Source organism: Pteropus alecto, unplaced genomic scaffold (genome assembly GCF_000325575.1).
Source record: "Pteropus alecto unplaced genomic scaffold, ASM32557v1 scaffold103, whole genome shotgun sequence".
NCBI lineage: Eukaryota > Metazoa > Chordata > Mammalia > Chiroptera > Pteropodidae > Pteropus > Pteropus alecto.
Window position 1 is genome coordinate 1,270,824 of NW_006436288.1, and position 6,053 is coordinate 1,276,876.

The window sequence follows — 6,053 nt, forward strand, 5'->3', positions numbered from 1 at the left end:
GAAAAAAGAGCTGAAAAAGCGAGCAGCTGCCATATGCGTGCGCGCACATGCACGCAGAGCTTTCAACATACCATTAAAACAGAGAAAGAAACATTCTGGTTTCCGTAGCAACAAGGCCTATTGGTGCCTCAACCAGAGAAACTTATTGGAAAAAAAAAAAAAAAAAGCACTTGCTTCTTAAGGAGCCTGATGAATTGGGAGATAATTATACAGCGTTCCGCCACCACTAAAGACACACGAATACTCTCCAGAAAATATTTTAAAGAGCACGGATTGTCACAAATCCCACAAAGGCAGGGGGTGGGAGTGAGAGGCAGCAGGCAAGGAGAAAAGGCTACTGAAATGATTTGAAGTTAACACCTCAGGGGGGTAGGCATTTGTGAGGCACAGGTTAGAGGCACCTTGTATGACAATCACCAGTGATCCAGTGTGAGACAAAGGCTTGACATATTTGTATCTGCTCCTAAGGTGCCAGTACATTGAGTCCTACTCTTCTTTGTCCCCTCAGAAAGTGGGTGGGTGGATGTATAAACTCTAAATGATTAGACGCAATATGAGAGACTTTGTTGACCAGAGTGGTGGCATCTGCATTTATCAGGGCCCTGCTACTGCAATGGAATGAGCCATTTGGTCCTTTGGATGGGGTGGGTGGGACAAAAGAGGAGATTCTTTAAAACTGAGCTGGGTAATGTAGAATCTTGCTTTGGGTAGAAGGAGAGGAAAAACATCATTATTTTGTACTCCACATAGCACAGGACACAGTACTGGGCATATAACAATTGCTAAATATAATTCGTAGTAAATGAATGAAGGACTGAATGAATAAATGGGTGGATGGATGATTATGGCAGTGAATTGATAAATGAATAAAGAATCATGAGTAGCCAGGTCCCCATCTTCTTTCCTCTTGCTCATCCCTAGATATTTAGTTGCAACTCAGTTTTGTCCTCCAGCAGATGGGCAGAGAGTGGGTTTATCCTGCAGCAGATGGGCAGAGAGTGGGCATACTCTCAGATATGGAGTCTCTGGAAGAGAGTTATGCCCTGAGATAAGCCCCTAGGTCCTGGGGCTAAAGACGAGCCAGCATCTTCAGGAGACTCTTAACTTTGAGGAGTTGAATTTTCTGCACATGTTCTTCCCTTCCCCACTGTGGATCATAAACCCTGTAGTGTACCCTTCTAGTGAAACATCTTGAATTAGAGAGAAGAGCTCACCCACTTCATCCAAGTACCAGGGCCACCTTCTGTAGCTCTTGGGGCTCAGGTGAGCCCTCAAGAGCTAGAGAAAGTATTTCTTAAATCAGTTTTCCATTCTCTGATTTCCTATAGTGCTTGGTGGACATCTCATTTGACCCTTTACCATGCCATTTATAATCATTATATATGATTCATTTTTCCTATGTGTACATCACATCTCTCCAACTAGACTGTGCTCCATGGGGGCAGGGGCCTCCTAGAAGCCTCTTCATCATGTGAGCTCCTAGCAGAGAACCTTTTGTATGTGAAGCATTGAATGTCTGCGATGCTAACACCAAGGAGAAGGACACTGATTTTGCTGCCTTTGAGAACTGACTGAAGACATCACGCTCCACCTCAAGCTAAGATCAGCCCATGACAAGAAGCTCTTTGCATACCAAACACATCTACATCCACATGTACCATTTTGTGGTCTCTGCCTGGTCTGCTTACATGTTCAGACATGGGCTTGAGGGCGGTGTGGACTGATGGAAAAGAAAGATTAGAAGTTAAGAAAAGTAATGGAGGATGCATACCCCTGTTCCTCACAGGCATTTGGCCTATTTTCAAACTGAGAGTATACCAGTCATGCCCCAAAGGGATCCTGCCAGAGAAGGGTATGCAGAACCAGCATCAGATAGCTTCTGTCCTGGAGGTAGAGATGAGGGCAAGAACACCTGGAGCACCACTGCCTCTTTATCTCCACAGTCCTGAAGGTGTTTTTTGCTTATACTTATTTTCTAGACAAGGAATCAGAGGTTCACAGAGGTTAAGCAGATTGCTCAAGTTCACACAGCTAGTGAGTGACACATGTTGGATTCACATTAAGGACTTACACTGTGTCTCAAGTGTCCAGGCTCTTAACTTCTGTCTTATATTGGCTCTTGAGACTCAGGTTCACGGAAGGCACTGGAGGAAGCCAAAGTATGTTTCATTTCCCTGAATAGATACTGCTTCTAAAATACAGCTGGTTTGGGAGTATGAAAGAGAAAATCGGATCAGAGCCCACTGCTAGTTAAAATGCAGATAAAGGAAGCAGAGTTCAGAGCAGGGGAAAACTTATAAGTCTTATTTTGTGTAAGCATTCTATTAAACAGATTCTGTTCCAACTATAAACAGATTTTCACATTTCCACCTTCCCCCCACCCCTTTCCCCTCCATCAGCCCCCACTGTCCCCAACAGATTGTTCCCTTCCTCCTTGTTTAGATTACAAGTAAGCAAATTTGGCTCTCCTTTCAGTCTCCACACCCTTCCCCGCCTTGCACCATCTGGGGGTAGATATTTCTTACCCCAGTTTCTTTAAAAATCCTCCCTTTATATCCTGTCCAGCGGCCCGTTCGCTTTTGAAGCTCTGCGGAGCGTTTCTCCTCCGGCCGCCAGGGGTCGCAGTCGAGCAAGCAGAGCCTCCTCTCCGCAGGGGCGCGGGGCGCTTGCCGAGAATCGCAAGCCCATCTCTGTATATATCAGCGCGCGGCATTAATCAGGCCGCAGCTCTGCAGTGCTTTGCGAGGGGAATGAGAGACCAGGGTTGGGAACAAGATCCGGCTTTTTCAGGCCACTAGAGCCCGGCCGCCCCAATTCTCCCACCCCGGACTCATAGCAAACAGTGCTCAATGGAGTGGAGCGAGGCCAGCCACTTGCCCTGGCCCCGGGTCGTGCCCTGCCTTTCAGGATTTCTAAAGCGAGCAGGTTTCACAGGGCTTGTGAGGCTGCGGAGGGCAGTGCCCCGCCAGGCCTGACTTCACCAGGAGCGGAGGAATGTGGTGGTACAGGAGCAGCTCACGATACAGGAGGACTGGTCATCTCTCCCACCCCTCTCACTGCCCCTAGAAGCAAAGTGCCGCTCTCCTCCAGCACATACGTGGACGCTCGCCGCTCCCCAGTGATTCCTCTGCCACCTCAGACAGACTTGGCCCAGCCTGCCATGGTCTCCGCGTGTGCCTGGAAAGCAAGGCCTCTGCCAGGATTTTATCAGATGGGATGCAGAGGAAGGGGGTGGGGTGGGCACGTGCTTCCTTTAGCATGAATTTTTCAACATTACATTTTCATCTCTCTGCCCTATTTCTCTCAAGTTCCTCCCACTGCTCTTTTTCAGAAATGGAGCTGCTTAAGATTTGATGCAATGACTGGGCATCTAAGATGGAGGTACAGGGGGTAAAAAAGAGGATAGGGAGCAGAGGGGAGGGGAAGAGATCCACCAGCTAAGGATGCCAGCAGTAAGTCAAAGAAGAGAAGCAGGGGGCTCGCTGAGGCGTTTGCCAGTCCTGGGAAGCACTGTTGAGCAGTTTTATTCAAGCCAGTTAGGTGCACAACAGAGGCCCAGGAGGCTTTTCCTTCTCTTTTCCGCTGCCCCTCCCTTTGATTCCTACTTCCCTTTGTTCCTTTCTTCCTTCCTTAGAGACCCACGCAAACACACATATAGGCAAATATACATGCATAAATACATGCTTATAATAAGAGACAGACTTTGATCTTTTATAATAGGTTTTAAAGGAATAAGGACCTATGGGAAGAGAAATTAATTTTAATGGAAGGATCTGGTGAGTTTCTTGAAATAAGTAGGATTTGAGTTGGATCTTGAAAAATGGGTAGGACTTCTGCAAGAGAGAAGGGACATGCTGGGTAGAAAAAGGAGCTGGAACAAAGACATAAAAGTGAGAGATTTCATAGCATTTGTGAAGAGTAATGAATAGGCTGCAGTGGTCCAACGGCAGATAGAGGGTAAGAAGATGTATTGAATGTAAGCATGCAAAGGTAGGTTGGACCAGAAGATGGAGAAATCTGCATGCCCAGATGAGGAGTTAAGCGATGTACAAAATACAGTGAAGCCCATGAGAGGTTTCCAGGCACATAGGATTTGTGATTTAGGGGGGTCCTTCCAAAGAATGGGTAGGTAAAGGCTTGGGGTTAAAGGGAGTGATGGGTGTGGGAGATCTCTTAGGAGGCCATTGTGGTAGTACCGATGGAGATAATCCAGACCTGAACTAGGGCTGTTGCACTGGGAGTGGAAAGCGAATGTGAGAAACTGTGAGCAGAGGCTTCATGCTTGCTCCTCAACACCCCCTCCCCCATCTCTTTCCGCTCTTCCACTCTCCATCGTAGCTGATGATCTCCCATCACTCCTCATTGAAAAATGGAAGCTATTGGAGAACTCCCTCTTCTCCCAACCACCAGGTCTACACGTGTACCTATGTGTGTGTACCATTGTCTCCATCTTTCCTCTTCCTGGGATGTAAAAAGTCCCCTGATCAAAGGCTAGCACCTCCTGTCTGCACTTCTAAAGGGTTTTTCTTCTTCATTTCTGCTCTGTCCCCCATCATCAGTCTCTCTGTCCTTAATATTCATTCAAACGTGCTGTATGATTCCTCATCTTTGTAAGAGCTTCAATCGATGCTACATTTCTCCTTACCTACAGCCTCATTTATAGTGAAACTTCTCCAAAGTATTGTTTACACATACTGCTTCCATTTTTTCATCTACCAATTGCTATTCAGTTGCTTCGATCTGGCTTACAGCACTGCTTTGCCAAAATTACTCTTCAATCTCTATCATCCTAAACACAAAGGGTTGTTTTCTGGTCTTATCTTGGTCTTTTGGTCGTATGTGGCACATTTGACCCCTCTCTCCTTAATGAAACACTTTTCTTTCTTAGTTTTATAGCATCATGCTTTTCTGGATTTTTTTCCTTTATCACTGGCCTCTGCTCAGTTCTCAAGCAATTTTGCTGGCTCTTCCTTTTAGACAGGGCCTCCAAGTGCTGATGAGCCTCAGGACCTGGTTATGGGGTCCCTTCGTTCTCTTCCCTTCCCTTCCCATCCTTTCTTTTCCTTTTTCTTCTCTTCCTGTATCATCTATTCTCTTCCCTTCATCTATGTACTCCATGGCATAAATTCCATCTCTACAATGATGTCTCCATCTCAGAGCTCTTCCGGAGGAGCTCCAGGTTATTATATCCAACTGCCAACCTGCCATCTCCACCACAATGTCTCATTGGCATCTTAAATTCAGCATGTCTAAAACAAAACTCTTAATTCCCTGCTGTAACCACTGCCAGCTGGCCTCGTTCCTCCTCCTATGTCCCCGACTCACGAATTGGCATTATCATCCACCTAGTTGCTTACACCAGAAACCCTGAGTCATCCTTGATTCCTCCTTTTTCCTCATTTCCATATCCAATCCATCAGCAAGCTCTAGCAGGTCTTACCTCCAACATAATCTCAAATCAGTTCATTTCTCACCATGATTCTGCAGTTCAAGCTGTCACTACCTCTTACCTGGTCTGGTGCAAAAGCTTTGAACTTGCCTCCCTGCTCTGCCTCTTGCCCCCTCCTCTCCATTTTTCATGCATCTGTGAAAGTGAACTTTTAAAAGCATAAATCAGATCAGATTGTTGCTCTGCATAAATGTCACTGTTTGAATTCCCATCACACTTAGAATAAAATCCAAATGCCTTGAATGTCTTCCAAGGCCCTTCACGATCTGGTCTCTGGCCACCTCTCACCCTAGTCTGTCATGTTCTTCCTCCATGAAGTCCACCATGGAGGTTTCACTGCTGGTCCTTGGACATATGAAGCTCTTTCTCTCACTGTAGCCTTTGCTTCTACTGACCTTTGAATTGTTTGCTCTTCCCTTGGGTCTTTCTGTGAGAGTCTCCCTTCTCATCTAGTAGAGATGCCTTTTCTGATTACCCTTATTACCCTAATTATCCACATCACTTGCTTACTTCCTTCATAGCATTGATCACATTCTGCTACACAATGCTAACTCATTTGTCTCCTCAGGATAGGAAACATATCTGTCTTGCTCATTCCTACATT